This window comes from Chelonia mydas, chromosome 11 (assembly GCF_015237465.2).
Source record: "Chelonia mydas isolate rCheMyd1 chromosome 11, rCheMyd1.pri.v2, whole genome shotgun sequence".
Taxonomy (NCBI): domain Eukaryota; kingdom Metazoa; phylum Chordata; order Testudines; family Cheloniidae; genus Chelonia; species Chelonia mydas.
In genome coordinates, this window is record NC_051251.2 from 58,632,845 (window position 1) to 58,652,426 (window position 19,582).

At 43.6% G+C, this 19,582-nt stretch overlaps 2 protein-coding genes across 20 annotated transcripts in view; one reads left to right on the plus strand and one right to left on the minus strand.

Moving 5' to 3' along the window:
• TRAK2 (trafficking kinesin protein 2) overlaps positions 1–11,847 on the minus strand; it is an 80,600-nt gene extending 68,753 nt beyond the window's left edge. For 4 of the 15 annotated variants that reach the window (XM_043525676.1, XM_037912476.2, XM_043525672.1 and 1 more), the window contains exons 1-3: positions 10,930–11,066; positions 8,545–8,630; positions 823–892 (exon numbers count right to left, since the gene is read on the minus strand). The gene's annotated coding sequence lies outside the window, so the exon portion shown is untranslated. Of the gene's footprint in view, positions 1–822; positions 893–8,544; positions 8,631–10,929; positions 11,079–11,726 lie in introns of those variants that run through there. The other 11 variants (XM_043525677.1, XM_043525675.1, XM_043525667.1 and 8 more) reach the window with 10 other exon arrangements.
• Positions 11,155–19,582, plus strand: part of STRADB (STE20 related adaptor beta) — a 34,570-nt gene continuing 26,142 nt past the window's right edge. Inside the window, exons 1-2 of one of the 5 annotated variants that reach the window (XM_043525681.1) lie at positions 11,236–11,467; positions 17,409–17,506. The gene's annotated coding sequence lies outside the window, so the exon portion shown is untranslated. Of the gene's footprint in view, positions 11,468–12,133; positions 12,225–17,408; positions 17,507–19,582 lie in introns of those variants that run through there. The other 4 variants (XM_043525680.1, XM_037912480.2, XM_043525682.1 and 1 more) reach the window with 4 other exon arrangements.

Sequence of the window (19,582 nt, forward strand, 5' to 3'; positions counted from 1 at the left end):
ACCACTGAGCCCTCCACACTTAGACCCCCCTGCTGAGCTTTATTCCCCCCCACAACCAGACCCTGCCCTGCTGAGTCCCAAACACCTTCACCTGGACACGCCTCCCCCCCAGAGTCCCATTATCTTTGCATCCAGAACCCCCCAACAAGTGCATCCAGATCCCACCCACACTCAGATCCCCCCCTGAGCCACCCATGCCCAGTTTGCCCCACACAGAACCCTCTCACCCCACACCTGGATCCCTCCACTCTTGGATACTGCCAGGCTGAGCCTGCCTGCCCACACCTGGCACAGAGGTTTTAATCTCCTATATCTAAGATTATATCTACTTTAGAGACGTTACAGTTGCCGTGTTTCTGGGGCAGGTTTGGTCCTTGCACTGTGTCAGCGTTGGGTGCAGCCTCACTGCTGAGCCATGTCCTGGGGGGAACTGCAGAGTGATCTCCCATCTCTGGGCAACCAGTGGCCTGTGCACCTCAATGCCATGCTGGAGCCTCCACATTTATTTGACAAATAAAATTTGAAGAATTTTAAGTTACTGTGTGCAAAATTTTTATTTGGTTGGCATAGAATGCCCTCAGGAGTAAATTATGCTGACGGGAGAGCTCTCTCCCATTGGCATAGAGCGGCTACATGGGAGACCTTACAGTGGTGCAGCTGTGGCAGCTGTAAGGTCTCTAAAGTAGATACAACCTTAGATATAGGAGATTAAAAAGTGTTTCCTTTCCCTGACCATATTTATAGAATAATTGTGACTGAACACAAAAAAGGTAGTTACATCACCTAATTTTTGTAATCCTAATCTCACATGCTCAAACTTACCCCCAAAGAGCACTTTCTGTCCATCCTGAAATTCAGACATGACATATCAGGAAGATAAGGTGAGCAGCTTCTACACGTGGAACACATAAGGGCAAAGCTTTAGTTTGACGCATTAGGTAAATGAAGGGAGTTGCATCTAATTTCCTGCATACCCAGACAAAACTGTATCCATGAATGCATTAGTAATTCATTAACCAACAAGGAGTCCGGTAACACCTTAAAGACTAACAGATTTATTTGAGCATAAGCTTTCGTGGGTAAAAACCTCACTTCCATTCACTCTATTCTCAAGTAAAAGATAGGAATCAAACCTCTCACAAGTATTTAGAAAGCCTAACTTGGCAGAGTGCCCTGGTACATGGTCTCATATTTCATAACAAGTAATCAACACTAGCACCAAGATGATTTTCAAAGAGGAAACAGAAGAGAGGCTGTAATGACATTACAATGTCTCCAAAAAGCAGCCTAATATTAAACTCTAAAATCTGAAGGTGAGGAAGTTGCTTATTATGTGAAGAAATTAATGGCTAATCATTCAGAAGTGCCACCCCACAACTGAGATAGTTATGGGGAAAAACAGATTTTTTTCGTCAGCAGCAGTGCTGGTAGCCTGTAAACATAAGCTCTAGCGGATGGCATAAGAAAGGGACAGGGAGAAAGAGGGAAAGTATTTCCAGGAAGGAGACTCCTACAATGGGGTGGCAAAAAAGCACTCTTAAAATAGGGGAGAGGGAGACAGAGAAGGGTCCTAGGATCCTGCTCAGTGGGTTAGGCTAGTAGTGAAGATTGCCATGTCCCATTCTCTTAACTTGGGTTCTTTTTAGAGTTGAGACAGGTGTATCTGTCTCTCCCTGCTCCCCGAGTGGCAAAACTACTTTTTGCTACATAGCCATTCTTAATACGTGCTTTTTATACGTACACATTGCCACAATTTTACTTAATTTAATTTTCTGTTATATATATTATCTTCAGCAAGAGCTAAGAGAATGATAGGTGAAAATCTTCACTGAGTGCCAGATCTGAGGTGCTGAGAACCTACAAGTTCCACATTCTGCTTCACAATTAGGCGGATAAGGCTTCTCAAGTCCGGTGTGTTGCTAAATTTTCCATAGTATTAGAATAGCCACAATACTAATAAACATAAACAATCTTATTGGTGTGAAACAAGGCTACATTTTCTTTTTCAAGAAGTGATAGGAACTAGTGGACTCAGCTCAGGCTAGGGGCCAGGATTCCCAAGTACATGCCAGTTATTTACCTATTCACTGTGTGACTTTAGGCAAGTCATGTAACCTCTATAACTCCATTTTCCCATCTTGAAAATGGAAATAGCACTTACCTTCCTCCCTTGGGTGTTCTATGGGGAAGTGTTTTTACAGCGCTTAAATGGAAAAAGGTAGAGTGCTTTATAGGAACCTGTTCTAACAAAAACTATTTAAGATTACACTACATCAGCTAAAAGAAAAGGAGGACTTGTGGCACCTTAGAGGCTAACAAATTTATTTAAGCATAAGCTTTCGTGAGCTACAGCTCACTTCATCGGATGCATTCAGCGGAAAATACAGTGGGGAGATTTATATACACAGAGAACATGAAACAATGGGTGTTACCATACACACTGTAACGAGAGTGATCAGTTAAGGTGAGCTATTACCAGCAGGAGAGCGGTGGGGAAAAAACCTTTTGTAGTGATAATCAAGGTGGGCCATTTCCAGCAGTTGACAAGAACGTGTTAGTCTCTACGGTGCCACAAGTACTCCTTTTCTTTTTGCGAAGCCTCTGATAGTGTGGCTTATGTGATTAGGCCCTATGATGGTGTCCCCTGAATAGATATGTGGACACATTTGGCAACGGGCTTTGTTGCAAGGATAGGTTCCTGAGTTAGTGGTTCTGTTGTGTGGTTGCTGGTGAGTATTTGCTTCAGGTTGGGGGGTTGTCTGTAAGCAGGGACTGGCCTGTCTCCCAAGATCTGTGAGAGTGATGGGTTGTCCTTCAGGATAGGTTGTAGATCCTTGATGATGCGTTGGAGAGGTTTTAGTTGGGGGCTGAAGGTGATGGCTACATCAGCTACATTTCATGATAGACTGAGGCCAAGTCTACCCTATAAACTTACATCGGCATAACTATGCCACTCAGGTATGTGAAAAATCCACACCCCTAAGCAATGCAGTTATACCACGCTAACCCTGCTATAGACAGCACTATGTCGAGGAGAGAGCTTCTCCCATCGACGTAGCTACTGCCTCTCGTGGAGGTGGATTAACTGTGCTAATGGGAGAAGCTCTCACGTGAGCATAGTAGGGTCTTCTCTGAAGTGATACAGTGGCACCACTGCAGTGTTTTAAGTGTAGACCTGCTCGGATAGACTGACTAATTTGATCAATGGAATGGAAAACATTAGCCCTGAAGCTACAAATTTTACATTCTTCAAACAAATACATTACTTGCATATCTCTTCCATACATACTCAAAAAGTATATACTAGGAATGAGACTACCACCACATGGTGAGAACCCCACAAATAGGTTACTTTTAGCCACCCAGATTAAGCTGTAAATTAATTTACATACCTGAAAGGACTGTATTTTTTTAAATTCTGTTTGAAAAGTGATTTATCCAAATGCAAATATATGAAATCAGTACGTTACAATAATCACATGTTCTGACTCATGAAAGGAAATACAGACAGTGACAAACAACTCAGGCTGTTCACTTGTCCCAGCTGAATAACTCTGCAAGACTACACCTAATTGCAGAACATTTCAAAGACTTAAAACCATTAGACGTGATTAGGGGCTTGGCTACACAGGAAAGCTGACCAGAATAGCTATTTCAGACTAAACTATTCCACAACAGTTGCCTGTGTGAATACTTTACTCTGGAATAAAAGTGATTTTATTCCTAAATAGCAGGTTTCAGAATAGCAGCCGTGTTAGTCTGTATTCTCAGAAAGAAAAGGAGTACTTGTGGCACCTTAGAGACTAACCAATTTATCTGAGGATAAGCTTTCGTGAGCTGTAGCTCACGAAAACTTATGCTCAAATAAATTGGTTAGTCTCTAAGGTGCCACAAGTACTCCTTTTCTTATTCCAAAATAATTCCTCTACCTCAGATGAACCCACAACAAAAGTCACATTTATTCCAAAATAGAGTCTTCATATGGGAACTAGTGCAGAATAGCTTATTCTGCAATGGTTAATCTGATCATTTTCCCAGTGCAAACAAGCCCTTACACCAGAGGTGGGCAAACTACGGCCCGCAGGCCATATCTGGCCTGCGGGCCCCTCCTGCCTGGCCCCTGAGCTCCTGGTCTGGGAGGCTAGCCCCCGGCCCCTCCCCCGCAAGCCCCCCTCCCCCGCAGCCTCAGCGTGCCGTGCTGCTGGCTCACGCTCTGGGCCGTGGCCTGACCCGGTGCTCTGGGCGGCGTGGCTGTAGCGCCGCCAGCCACTGGTGCTCCAGTCATCACAGTAAGGGGGCAGGGAGCAGCATGGGGTTGGACAGAGAGCAGGGGAGTTCGGGGTCGTGGTCGGGGGTGTGGATAGGGGTCAGGGCGATCAGAGGGCAGGGAACAGGGGGTTGGATGGGGCAGTGGTCCCGGGGGGAGGCAGTCAGGAAGGATGGGGGGGTTGGATGGGATGGCAGGAGGCAGTGAGGGGTGGAGGGTCTGGGGGTGGTCAGGGGACAGGGAACGGTGGGGGTTGGATAGGAGTCAGGGGCCGGGCCATGCCTGGCTGTTTGGGGAGATACAGCCTCCCCTAACTGGCCCTCCATACAATTTTGGAAACCCGATGTGGCCCTCAGGCCAAAAAGTTTGCCTGCCCCTGCCTTACACACTGAATGCAAGACGATCAGTTTTCTGGATTTAAAGTGTAAAGCAACTGGGAATGAAACATAACCATATGTATACATCTCCCAAGTGCCACCATTTCAAGAATAATTAGTTTAATGACAGTCATTAATACCCATTGTGATGCTGGCAGGCCAGATGCTAGCTCTTGACCAGGCTGCAGGCATTAGTTAAGAACTCAGAGCTGGAGATCAGAACAGGTCACTTGTATGTTATTTGGAGCAGAACTAAATATTGGTCTTATAAGAATGTATTAAGAAAATATGTAAGTTGTGTGTAGATGTTTGCTTGCTTTAACCTGTAAATAACTCTTATTCCTTTTTCCTAATTAATAAACCTTTAGATGGTTTGTTACAGGATTAGCTGCAGGCGTGGCCTTTGGTGTAAAATCCAGGGAAGCAGTTGATCTGGGGTAAGTGACTGGTGTCTTGAGATTAGAAGCAACCTGAATGTGGGGTGATTTTTGGTTTATGTGAGCATTTCTCATGAAGTCCAATTTGTCTGGGTGGCAAAATAGGTTGGAGAGTCTAAGGGGACTCTCTGGACCTCCATGTTAAGACTGTTACAGTGATCTAGGAGTTCTCATTTGTTACTGACTTGGTGAAAACTAATTATAGAACAGATCACTGATTTGGGGTGTCTATCCGGTTTTTGACAGTCTGCCCTCAGGTAGGCTCTCAAAGTCGTGAGCCACTCCAGACAGCATGACACCTATGACAGCTTGAAAGTTTTGTAATGAAAACAGATTTAGTAAATTAAATTTGTAGGTTCTAGAAAATTAATTTAGCTAACTTTTATCTAAGAATTTTTACTTAAAGCAAAGACATTTCAGATATTAAAATCAAATAATTTGACTCTCTTCACACACTACAATGACAATACAGCAAAAATACAGGGCAAACACACTGAAAGAAGCAACGTGCTCAGGTAACTGAACAACAGTATTTAAAACAGGAGAAAGCAGAGTTTCTGCACAAAACCAGAGCAAAACAAACAGTTCTTATTTTAAGCCAATCTACAACAATTTCTGCAAAGTAACCATGTCATGATTATTAGTTCCCAAATCTTTTCTGCACATACACAACATTAATAACAGATATAGCACCATTTTGGCAGTATGGGTTTTCTTTTCCTTCTTCTTTCACCAAAAGCATCCAGTGAGGTCTGGACCTTTATTTCAGAGTACAAGAAAATTTCATGAAACCAATACTTTGGTTAGGGAACGTAGCAGGGAAAGACTGCAATGAAATTCTGATGTCTCAGTTCTAAATTCCTGACTCTTTGGGAGATTAAAAGTCCTTAGGTATATGTCTGAGTTAGGACTGGGTGGCTCCAGGGAAAGTCAGCAAATGGTGTCTTGATGTCCCTTTGCTACAAACAGGGTATGTCATTTCTTAGAAATGGACTGAGTGAATTTGTGGCAGAAAATGAATATTTTAGCAATGACTAGTGGGGAATCATGGAATAATATAAGCAGCTGTTTTGTTTTATTCTTGGAAGACACAAGCAAGAGATTGGTTTTCCCAGAATAGTGACCTAAATGCTGTGCATTATTATCAACAGTTTTCATCAATATATTATATCACTGTCTTTACATAAAGATCTTTAGGATAAAATATTCTTACAATATTAAGAGTCTTACTGTATAAGTTTGATTCACTGTGCAACATTTAAAATGAGCATGCTGTATTCAGTTTTGTTGAGCATTTAGGGTCACTGACACATGGCTAGTAAAACAGACAATCTGGAAATACTTATCAGTCAAGAGATTGGTTTCTTAATATACCTGAAACAGTGCACTACATCAAGATTGTAAACAAAGCAAGTAACATTTCTTTCTTCAGATCAGAAGCAGTAGCTAAGTTATTTTCATCTGATGCCATTATTGTTTTATATATTTGTTTAATACATCTCTATATACATCGCTATATTTGTAGAGGTCTTCAGAAATTCCACAATGTGATACGTTTTAAATTGTTTGAGAATTTTAGTTCAACACTCAAAAATAAACAAATTCTGCACTATTTTAAAACAAATTTTGCACTATTAAAATGCTCCAATAAATATTAACTTTGCTCTTGGTCTATTATTGAGCCACCAGTCCTAAAATGAGCATAGCCACCATTTTAAGTTATAGAAAGGTTTTCTGTCAGTTCTGTAAAGATTTTGCTGTCAGTTCCGTAATCATCTCTGTGGAAATGTGGTTTTGTAATTTCTTAGAACAATACCTGTCAGTGAATCACATATCCCTATGCTTCCTACAGAGACAGGACACAGCAGAAAGGCTATTCCTCTCCCAAAGATCCTCTCTTATGGAAGCAAATCACTGTCACAGAAAGCTGTGCTGCATAAGAACTTTAGTCATATAAAGCCAAGGCCTTAGAAATACCTAATAGAGATTAGATAAACTAGGCTACACAGATATAAAAATATTATGACAGCATCACCACATGCAGTGGAATCAATATGTCAAGCAATGGGAACTAGATTAATAATAAATTGAAGTAAATATGAAATATATTTATATGAACAGGCACCTATTCAATGCTCTAGCATCCCTGCCATAAATTACAAGAACAAATTACATCGATCTGTGACCCATATAAGTGAACTACTCACATGTCACTATATCTCTATTCAAGGAAACAAAGAAATCCAAGAGACAAGACAGTGTTGAAGTGTGTATAAAAAGAATGGGGGGAAGAGGGGAAGGAGACAAGCTAATTATAAATTATGTTTAATGATGTGTTTCAGAAAAAACAGTAACACGACCAGTCACTAGCTTTACTGCTCACTCCCCACAACTCCCCTAAAACAGAGTATATTTTCCAACAAACAAGTTTCTGTTTGTTTTGTAATGTTATTCAGAGGCCTGAATAGTATTAACAATATTTCATTTGTAACTGAGTGACATCAGCTACTGGTAGCAACGGGACTGGAGGAAAAGAAAAAAAATCAAGTAGCCTTGAATTGTATTATCTGGTTCATTCTGTGTAGAGTCAGTGGTAATGATCCTTAATAAAGAGCTACTGACACTTGAATGGTTCAATTTAACCCAAAGTACAGAAAGTTGAAGGCTTTATGTAGAAACAAAAGTTTAAGAATTTTGTTTCTAGAACAGGATCTGTAGATGTGAATCCATAAATAAAATGCAAATTGTTCTTTATATAGCATCTTTCATCTGAGGATTTCAAAATGGGTTATGAATATTGACCAATATTCACAACATGCCTATGAGATGGGTATATTTAAAATACCTCTTTATAGAATATTGCAACGAGAGAAGCTACTTCAAATAAACATTTTTTTTTAGATTCAACTTTAAAAAAAATAATGCCCATATAAAAACACCATGACAGTAATCAGATTTACAACACTAAATATACAAGTAAGTTAACTCTGCCAGCCATCAGCCTTAGATAAATAAAGATCAATAATAATCTACTGGCTGAGATAAATTATTATTTGTATTACTTGGGTGCCTAGGATAAAAGTGGAAAAAAATAAAATAAATAAATAAATAAAAACATTCACCCCTAATTTACAGCCAGTAACACACCCTTAACTTTACCCCACAAATGGTTTTGCAGCATTTCTGAAGGTACTCAAATTCAGGGTATTTTCAAAGAGTGTTGTTTTTTTTTTCATCCAAAGTACCACAAGTCATTCAGTAACACACAGGTTTTCTATGAAAAATCCTCTTGTCAGAATTGGTCAAAATTACTTCTGAAACCAAGACAAAGAATAATGTGTACTTGACTCCATATAATTGAGAAAAGATTAAAAGTTGCATTCAAAGTGTAATTTTAAGAAAGTATAATTTGAAACAGACCAGGTAATTCATGAAAATCAGGGTTTCTAATACAAATGCTTACAGTATCACTGTTAATGCCGTAATACAACTTTGCAGTGAACAAGACTTGCAAAACTTAATGACATCCGAATCTCTTTTGCACCAGACCTGCACACAAGCAGAGCCACAACAGAAAATAAAGCTGTTTTAAATTCTAACAGTAAATATGTAACATCTCATCATAATATGATTAAAAGGCACTCTGAATGCATGAATGAACTCATTGATTAGGAGCTTAAAGTCATGCCATCTGTCATGTCTGCAGCTACCACTAAAATTTACAATGAAGTATAACATTTGACTGAAACTATTACAGTAATTTGAGCATTCTTAATATACATATTATATATGATGGCAGAGAATATTTCCATAGGTTTTTATATAATTTTCTTTTATTAAAACAAAACACGCTCTTCAGAGGCTCAAATGCGTGTAACAACTAATAGCTGAATGTTCAAGCTGCTGCATGGGTGCAATTTGTAAAGCTGTGTGTAAAAAAGCCAAAAATGGCTGAAAACTTAAAAAATTGATGGTGGTAGACCACAAAACCTAGAGATGATTCAACCTGGTGATATTCTGAATAAAAACTAGATAATTATCCCAGTGATAACTGAACCTGGTGTTAATCTAAACAAAAGGAGCTCTCAACCATACTCAAAGCTGTTTTCATTGCTTCCCACTGACCTAACAGAATTTAAAGCCTTGACCTACATTACACTTTTCTAAGGAATCTCCTGAGAAGCGGTAGCCACAGTGGGAGCCCTAGTGTAGATAAGACACTTGCATTTTTACACTGCATCATCTAGTACTATCCTGAGCAGGATTATATTATATGGCGATAAAAATGTAGGTACCTTGCCTACCTAAAAAACACACCATTGTAATTACACCAATGGTAGTAGAAAATTTCCCCCCACAAAAGGATGGTAATAGAGTAGACACTGCATCAGAGGGTAAGCAATAATTTTCCCCAAGTCCTGTAACAAGTCAATAGCAGAAGGAGAATCAAAATGCAGACCTTCTGATTCAGTCTCACTAGGCTACTCAGTTGTATTCCCTCTGAAACAAGTGTAAAATAAAGCAAACCTCCCCTGATTAACTTTTTTCAGCAAGTACCAAGAATAAAACATTCTACTGAGAAAAATCTACCAAGGATCTGTAAACAGAATCAGCTTTGACAGTATAGCCACAGTAAGAAGCCACATTGCTGCATTAGTTAAAGTTTCTAAATAATAAATAATTTCCATTAGTTAGATTTTCTAAATAATTAATGCACCTTAGCCATACTTATCCGTTAATATGTCAGCAATCTGCATTTTGAACCATCAACAGAGGAAAGGAAAGGGTGTTAAAAACCCAAAGAGTAACTACTTCTTCCCACACATACACCTCTTGGAAGCCCTTCTGGAGACCATTATAAAACAACAGGTTTACGAAATGCTCCTTCCAATTTAGTATAACTCTCCTGCCCGCCCTCCACAAATAGGAAGGAAGTGCTATTGCTCCCTGTTCTATGTCTGTCCCAGCAATCATCGCTCCCATAGCATGGCTGGAGAAAACTCATCCTTGAGCCTGCAGTGATTTATCCCAGTCACACAACTGGGGATTCCATGGGTGTCACTCAGAAAGGAAACAGGCCCTTTGTTTCAAGTTAACAAGGACGTGGTGGTGAATAAAGGGGGACCAGGAGGATGAAAGTGCCCGGGTGGGAGGTGGAGATGGAGATGACTAGGGGTTGGGGTGAAAGGGCGGTGGGGCTGAAAGACCAGGGAGAGGGAGGTGACTGGGTTGGGGGGGGAATAAAGGACCAGCAGGATGGAAGTGACTGAGGGTTGGGTGGAGGGAAGGGGGGGATGAGGGTGGAGCTGACGGGGCAGGAGAAGGGCTGAAGGACCAGGGCAATGGAGCTGACTATTGGCGGGATAAAGGATGCTGAGGGTGGAGGTGACTGGACTAGGATTTCGGGTGGAGTGAAAGGGGTCGGGGCTCAGGAGAGGGGCTGAAATACCCAGGGGATGGAGGTCACCGGAGGCGGGGTGGAGCTGACTGGGGGCAGGGGCAGTAGGAGGCTTGAGAGGACCGGCGGGGTGGAGGGCGCGGAGGACTGAAGGACGAGGGAGCGAGGAGGAGAAGACGGGGGGAACTGAAGGACTGGGGGGAGGCGGAAGGGGACTGACGGACCAAAGGGCTGAAGGAGGAGGGCAGGAGTCAGGAAGGGGCGGAAGGACGGGGAGGATGAAGGGGTGGGGGTCAGGAGACCGTTGGTTGGAGGACGGGCGGCGGAGATGGAGGGGACCCAGGACGGGGGTCAGGAAGGGGCTTGGGAGGACTGGGGGGATGGAGGGGGCGGGGATCGCGGTGAACGGGGGAACCATGAGGAGGGCTGACCACCCCGGGCCTCTCTTACCCGCTCCGAGGCGGGCTTCCCTCCTTGCCGGCGCTTCCGGCCGCCTCCGCGAGCTAAACAAACGCTTCGGCAGCTCCCCGCGGCCCGGGCGCGGGGGTCGCGACTCGTGGAGAGGAAGGGAGAAGGTGGTGACCGCTGCTCTGCGTCATAACATAGCGACCGAACGCACCCCGAGGGCAACCCTGGGCCTACAGATCCCGGCATGCAATGGGCGAGGCTCGCGATGGAGACTACGACTCCCAGCGTGCACTTGAGGCCGCGTGGAAGCCTGGGGCTCGTAGTCTCGCCCGGCAGCCCCCTCGGTGCTGGACGAGGCTGGGACGGGGGGCGGAGCTCAAAGTCTGAGGCTGTTGCCGAGCAGAGGGGCTGTGGCCGCGGGTTGACCCGAGCCGGGACGCTGTTACACTGGCTGGGCGGGAGGGGCTGGTGGGCCCCAACCTGGTTTTCGCTCCCCCATCCTCGCCAGGGGCTCATCGCAGCCCCGACCGGCCCCGGCCGCGCTGAGGTGAGAGGAGAAGGAGGGAGTTATGGGGACGCGGTGAGAGGGGGCAGGAGGGAGCTGTATGCCGGGCGGGGGCTGCCTGTGCGGTCCTGAGGCTGGTACCGAGTAGGCTATGGCGGGCGGTGCCGGGTCCGCTGGGGGGGCGGGGGAGTAGCGGGACGGGCGGTGCCGGGTCCGCTGGGGGGCGGGGGAGTAGCGGGACGGGTGGTGCCGGGTGCGCTGGGGGGCGGGGGAGTAGCGGGACGGGGTGGGGTTGTGCCAGGCCAGTTGGTGGCGGTTGGTTAGCGGGCGGTACCGGGTCTCGACGGCTCGGTCTCCCGCGTTTGCCTCCCCGCAGCCTCTACCCGGACGTCCCCTCCTCCAAGCCTTAGGGAGACTGAGACCTCGTCGCTAGGGGTGGCTGGTCGTTGGTGGGCGGGATTAAACCTGGGCCCTCTGGGTAAATGCATGAACCTCTCCTGCGTGAGCCAAAAGCCATATGACTCTTAGCTAAGACTCATGCGGCTCTCGGAAGAAGGATAAAGGAGTTGAGGTGCAAGTTGTGTTCTCATCTATCCTCCCTGTTGAAGGAAAAGGCCCTGGTACAGACCATCGAACTGTGGAGGTAAATGTGTGGTTATGCAGGCTTTGGATTCTTCGACCATGAGCTGTTCTTCCAGGAAGAAGGATTGCTAGGAAAAGATGAAATCCACCTAATAAAGAGAGAGAAGAGCATCTTCACAGACAGGCTTGCTAATCTAGTGAGGAGGACTTTAAACTAGGTTCACCAGGTGATGGTGACTTAAGCCCAGAGGGAAGTGGGGAAGTGGGATACCGGAAAGAAACACAAGGAGGAGGATGCAACAGGGGAGGCCTCCTGATTCATACTGGGAAAGTAGGGCAATCTGCTAGTTATCTTAGGTGCCTGTATACGAACGCAAGAAGCCTGGGAGACAAGCAGGAAGAATTGGAAGTCCTGGCACAGTCAAGGAACTATGATGTGCTTGGAATAACAGAGACTTGGTGGAGTAACTCACATGACTGCAGCACTGTCATGGATGGGTATAAACTGTTCAGGAAGGATGGGCGGGGGAGAAAAGGTGGAGGAGTTGCACTGTGTGTAAGGGAGCAGTATGACTGCTCAGAATTCCAGTATGAAACTGGAGAAAAGCCTGTTGAGTCTTTAGGTTAAGTTTAGAGGTGAGAGCAACAAGGGTGATGTCGTGCTGGGCATCTGCTATAGACCACCAGACCAGGAGGATGAGGTAGACGAGGCTTCCTTCGGACAACTAACAGAAGTTTCCAGGTCACAGGCCCTGATTCTCATGGGGGACTTCACTCACCCTGACATCTGATGGGAGAACCACACAGCAGTGCACAGCGATTCCTGGAAGTTTTTGGAGAGTGTTGGGGACAACTTCCTGGTACAAGTGCTGGAGGAACCAACTAGGTGCCGTTCTCCTCTTGACCTGCTGCTCACAAACAGGGAAGAATTTGTAGGGGAAGTAGAAGTGGGTGGCAACCTGGGTAGCAGTGACCATGAGATGGTCAAGATCAGGATCCTGACAAAAGGAAGAAAGGAGAGCAGCAGAATACGGACCCTGGACTTCAGAAAAGCAGACTTTGACTCCCTTAGGGAATTGATGGTCAGGATCCCCTGGGAGGCTAATATGAGGAGGAAAGGAGTCCCGGAGAGCTGGCTGTATTTTAAAGAAGCCTTATTGAGGGCGCAGGAACAAACCATCCCAATGTGGAGAAAAAATAGCAAATATGGCAGGCAACCAGCTTGGCTTAACAGAGAAATCTTCGATGAGCTTAAACAAAAAGGAAGCTTACAAGAAGTGTAAACTTGGACAGATGACTAGGGAGGAGTATAAAAATATTGCTCGCGCATGCAGGGGTGTAATCAGGAACGCCAAAATACAATTGGAGTTGCAGGTAGCAAGGGATGTGAAGGGTAACAAGAAGGGTTTCTACAGGTATGTTAGCAACAAGAAGAAGGTCAGGGAAAGTGTGGGACCCTTACTGAATGGGGGAGGCAACCTAGTTACAGACGATGTAGACAAAGCTGAAGTACTCAATGGTTTTTTTTGCCTTGGTCTTTACAGACATGGTCAGCTCCCAGACTGCTGCACTGGGCAGCACAGTATGGGGAGGAGGTGAGCAGCCGTCAGTGGTGAACAGGTTAAGGACTATTTAGAAAAGCAGGACATGCACAAGTCCATCGGTCTGGATCTAATGCATCCGAGGGTGCTGAGGGAGTTGGCTGATGTGATTGCAGAGCCATTGGCCATTATCTTTGAAAACTCGTAGCGATCGGGAGAGGTCCCGTACGACTGGAAAAAGGCAAATATAGTGCTCATTTTAAAAAAAAAAAAAAAAAAGGGGGGGGGGGGGGAGAAGAAGAATCCGGGGAACTACAGAGTAGTCAGCCTCACTTCAGTCCCTGGAAAAATCATGGAGCAGGTCCTCAAGGAATCCATTTTGAAGCAGTTAGAGGAGAGGAAGGTGATCAGGAACAGTCAACACGGATTCACCAAGAGCAAGTCATGCCTGACCAACCTTATTGCCTTCTATGATGGCTTTGTGGATATGGGGAAAGCAGTGGACGTGATATATCTTGACTTTAGCAAAGCTTTTGATATGGTCTCCCACAGTATTCTTGACGGCAAGTTAAAAACAGTATGGATTAGATGAATGGACTATCAGGTGGACAGAACGCTGTCTAGATTGTTTGGCTCAACAGGTACTGATCAATGGCTCGATGTCTAGTTGGCAGCCGGTATAAAGCGGAGTGCCCCAGGGGTCTGTCCTGGGGCCGGTTTTGTTCAACATCTTCATTAATGATCTGGATGATGGGATGGATTGCACCCTCAGCAAGTTTGCGGACAACACTAAGCTGGGAGGAGAGGTAGATATGCTGTAGGCTAGGGATAGGGTCCAGAGTGACCTAGACAAATTGGAGGATTGAGCCAAAAGAAATCTGATGAGATTCAACAAGGACAAGTGCAGAGTCCTGCACTTAGGATGGAAGAATCCCATGCACTGCTACAGGCTGGGGACCAACTCGCTAAGCGGCACTTCTGCAGAAATGGACTTGGGGATTACAGTGGACAAGAAGCTGGATATGAATCAGAAGTGTGCCCTTGTTGCTAAGAAGGCTAATGGCATATTGGGCTGCATTAGTAGGAGCATTGCCAGCAGATTGAGGGAAGTGATTATTCCCCTTTATTTGCCACTGGTGAGGCCATATCTGAAGTGCTGCGTCCAGTTTTGGGCCCCCACTACAGAAAGGAGGTGGACAAATTGGAGAGAGTCCAGCAAAGGACAACAAAAATGATTAGGGGACTGGGGCACATGACTTATGAGGAAAGGCTGAGGGAACTGGGCTTATTTAGTCTGCAGAAGAGAGGAGTGAGGGGGGATTTGATAGCAATCTTCAACTACCTGAAGGGGGGGGGGGGGTCCCAGAGAGGATGGAGTGAGGCTGTTCTCAGTGGTGGCAGATGACAGAAGAAGGAGCAATGGTCTCAAGTTGCTGTGGGGGAGGTCTAGGTTGGATATTAGGAAAAACTATTTCACTAGGAGGGTGGTGAAGCACTGGAATGGGTTACCTAGGGAGGTGGTGGAATTTCCATCCTTATAAGTTTTTAAGGCCCGGCTTGACAAAGCCCTGGCTGGGATGATTTAGTTGGGGTTAGTCCTACTTTGAGAAGGTTGGACTAAATGACCTCCTGAGGTCTCTTCCAACCCTACTCTTCTATGATTAATCTCTCTCTAAGTGGTCTCGGTGCCACTAGATGGGACAGAGCACCACACCCAGGAGGTGTGTGGGTTACACAAGTGCTGCCACCTCTCCTAGCGTATAGTCAGAGAGATTAGGGGCCTACTTTTCAGAGGTGCCAAGCACCCACAATGTGAACTGAAGTTGCAGAAGTTGTGGGTGGTAGGTCAGCATCTTTGAGAATTAGGCTGCAAGTGACTTGCCTAACATCCCAAAGGAAATCTGTGATAGAACTAACACTAAAACCCAGATTTCCCATGCAGGGTTTTATGGGGTAAGGCAGTCTTTCTTCCAGACTTCAGCTACATCATTCACAGTTTGGTTAGCTGAGTTCAAGAGAAAATGAGAGTATCATATATGCTTATAAAAAACTCCCTGGTTATTGGGTTTGGAGGGGTTTCTGTAAGCATGTTGGCAGTGCTTGCTGTCTTTCACAAATTGTCCCACCATTTGGCCAGGCTAAATTTAATAAAGTCTCGATGTAAATAATTCATGGAATTCTAAATGTATGTTTGTTTTTGTTGTTCACATCTGGAGTCCCTAAACAGTGCTGAGTTAAATGCTATGTCTTTTTTATTATATTTAACTATGCATTGCAGGCACTTGTGTACACTCAATCTGTACATGGTAACTTCAGGAGTTTGCCTGGAAGAAAGTCTGAAGTTTGTGACATAAACAGAAAGATCGATGCTTTCCCTTCTAGCAGCAGACAAACATTCCCAGGTGGAAGGGTGGGGGTAGACAGCAAAAAAATTGTACATTTCCCGTAAATCATCTTATGTCAAAATATTTTGCCCAGTGAATTTAAATAGACAAAGATAACAGAAACAAAGCAGCAATCAGTTTGAAATCCCCTGGCTTCCTTGGCCAAAGGACAGTTTTGGGTTTTCCCCCTCACTGTTGCCTAGAAAATCATCCTATGCTCAGTATCACTGCTGCTTTAAAGTTTGGAATTAAGATGCAGTAGCAAAAATAAAAGTGGCTTGTCTTTTAAAATTTGGGAGTATGCTATAATCTCTAATTATATCCTCCCGCTGAATTTCAGTTTAGGTTGCCCTGCAAGAAAGTGCATCTCTAACTCAGTAGGGGTGTAATTTTATTCAAGTCAATGGAGTTTCATTGGGTATAAACTTGGCCCCATGTACTCTGAAAAGAAATATTAATGTGAATCACAAGGATAACTAAGTACAGTCCTCTGTCAATGATACTGTTGCTAAGGAAACTGATAAATGGGGTTTAACAATGGCAACTGGAAGATGATCCTCCTTTAAGATGCTTCATGGGAGCAGACCTCTTACATGTGCTCTGTTACTTCACATTACAGGTTTGGTTCTTATTTAAAAACCAAAACAAAACCCCTCAAAATAATATAACCGAGGACTGTTGATATCACCCTAAATGTCAAAATAATCAATGAGCTATAGCCCACGGTTGGTGGTAATAATTGTTTACAGTAGGCTGTGCACATTCAGAGCATTTACAGGTATTGGGTTTCCCAAAGGCATCCTCTTAGATGGAGATGTCACTTTCCTATAACTTCATCACTCCCTTCCTGCATGTGAAACCTGGGAGAAGTGTGTTAATCCATTTGCTTACCACTCCTGTACAATCCACAGGTTTAGAGGAAGCTTAGAACAACAAAGGCTAGATAGCAAACAAAAATAAAACGAGAGATTTGGAAACAGGGTGCTGGAATGGGGGGAGCCAGGGCCCCATCACTCTTAAAAGTGGGAGGGCTATGCTCTTCCACTTTTTACCAGTTGTAAGGGCGAGCAAGGGAGGGGAAGGGGGCAGAGAAGACCGGGCAGTGTGAGAGCGGAGAGAAGGGGTTGGGCATATGGCCACAGTTTGGGTGCCACTGCGCACCCCCCCACACACACTTTTAGGAAGCTTCTGCCACTCCTATTTGGAAATATAGACTAGTGAAATGATCCACAAAGTATTCCTAAACAGAGGAAAATGTTGAGAATTATAAAAGTGCAAAAAGAATTAATAGGAAGATATTCCTTACATAGCTTTACCTGCTTGGCAAACTTGGATTATAGGCAGACATATTAACTTTGTATCTTTATTGTACCTCTGCCATAAACTTACTTTAACAATTAAGTCCTAATGACTGTATTCCACAAATTCATTCTCCTTTTGTGGCTTCATGTTGCAAACCACAGAGTTTATTTCTGATAGAATAGAATAGCATATATTTTTCCCAACAAGGAGAGGAAGGATGGTCCAGTGCTTAGTATGCTGGTCTGGTACTTGGGAGATGTGGATTCAACTTCCTGCTCTGCCACAAATTTATTGTGTGACCTCGGGTAAGTCACTTAGTCTCTCTCTACCTCCATTCCTCATTTATAAAATGGGATAATAGCACTTAGCTACATCCACAAGGATGTTGAGGATGAAGATATTAAAGATAGTGAGGTGCTCAGATATTATGGTAATGGGGTCATATAAGTACCTTAAAAACAAAGACCATGATAAACTGAGTAGTTAGCTGATAATACTTTGTGTTCCTCCAAAACTTTTACTAATGGTGGGTTGCTTTGCTAAGGGTTATTCCTGTATATGATTAAAACAATCATGTTGGTAATATAATTTTATTTCAAGCCTGACAACCAAGGAGAACAAAAACTGCAAAGAGTTAAAGGGATCTCACAAAACTGGATGAGTAGGCAACAAAATGGCAGAAGAAATTCAATGTTGATAAGTGCAAAGTAATGCATATTGGAAAACATAATCTCAACTAGACATACAAATGACAGGGTCTAAATTAGCTGTGATGTGCTCCATCATGCATGATTCCAAATGTTCTTTATTAGATCAATTTCAACTTGGCCAGGAGGGATTTGTAGAAATAATTAGCATGTAGATGATAAAATAGTGGCATCTCACTGTAAGTGTTTCTGGAAAAATTAGAGGGTTTACCAAAAGATCCTCATCCATTTCAAGGATACTCTTGATTATTTTTTGGTGCCTTTTTGAAAATCTCTCCTTGAATTATTATCATTAGATCAGATCCAAGAGCCAAAGTTTGGTGGTTAGTGATAATTTTGGGGGAAAAATGAGCTGGTAACTAGAAATTTAGATGATGATCTTTCAAACAATCTCCACCTGATTTTTTTTTAAATATTTGTTTAGAACATTTTAACAGGTTTACAAATCCTTGCCAGGTATGTATCAGGGACAACACAAAAATGATAACCGTGAGCTTTTGTTTAGAGGAACATAGTGTACTAGATAATCAACAGCTCTCGCTACTTAATGGGGTGCTAACACACTACAGAATGAGCATCTTTACACTACCCCTGACATGCTGTTTCTCTCCACCCAATTATTACACATCAAAATGGAACTACATATTCTAGTAGGCTAATGGTCAGCAACTTGGCTAAGAATAACAGAAGGGTAGAAAAATAACATTTGCTAAAGTGATTCTAGTCCTCCCACTGTGCAAATTCATCAACTTGAACAGGTTTCAGCTGGAGATGGTATAATGGTATTTCTGTTTTTTCATGTTTTCAGATTTTTCAAAGAACTCCAATAGCCTAATTTTTTTTTCTGCACATGAGAGTTGGTGATGAATGCTGAATTTCCTTTTAAATTATGATGTCTTTTAGCCTCAAATAGTAGGGGTACAGTGAAGTGATTGTATACCTGCCTGGGACCCCCTTTTTTCTAACTAGGTCTAACAACAGTTTTATCCTCTCCGTTAACTTCAGAAATGCAGTATGAAATTGCTTTTGGCTTGCTTTTCTTGAGTGCAAGCTCTGCTGTCTGTAGCTGGAACTTGATTAGCACAGCTGTGCTCCTTTCTATTGGAATAACAATGTGGTTTTCTTCCCTACACACTGTCAATGATCAATGAATCTAGTCCTTCTATTTCAGTGCCTCTGTTCTTGTAGATTATTTGTAGGTAACCAATCTACCTGTTCAAAGAGTGACTCCAAGTACATGAGTTAGAAGGGGGGAACTGCTTATAGGATGAGGTTGCCTATATGATACAAATGAGTATGTCTGACCAGTGCCACTATAAACTGTTTAAAACTAGTGTCCAGAAACTTCAATGAGAGTAGGCAAGTCCCTTGCAGCCATACTATAAGCTTCACCATTATGTACTTACTGACAGAATTAGTAGCAGAGGCGCATGCTTGGATGACACTTGTTATGTAAAATGTTGGAATTCCCATAGTTTATGACTAAGAGGAGAGACTGACATTTAGATTTGGATTTTGTTGCAATATTGAGTCATGGGTTGACATAAGAACAGCTACACTAGGTCAGACCAATGGTCCATCTAGCCCAGTATCCTTGACCGTGCCCAATGCCAGGTGCTTCAGAGGGAATAAATAGAACAGGTAATCCTCAAGTGATCCATCCCCTGTTGCCCA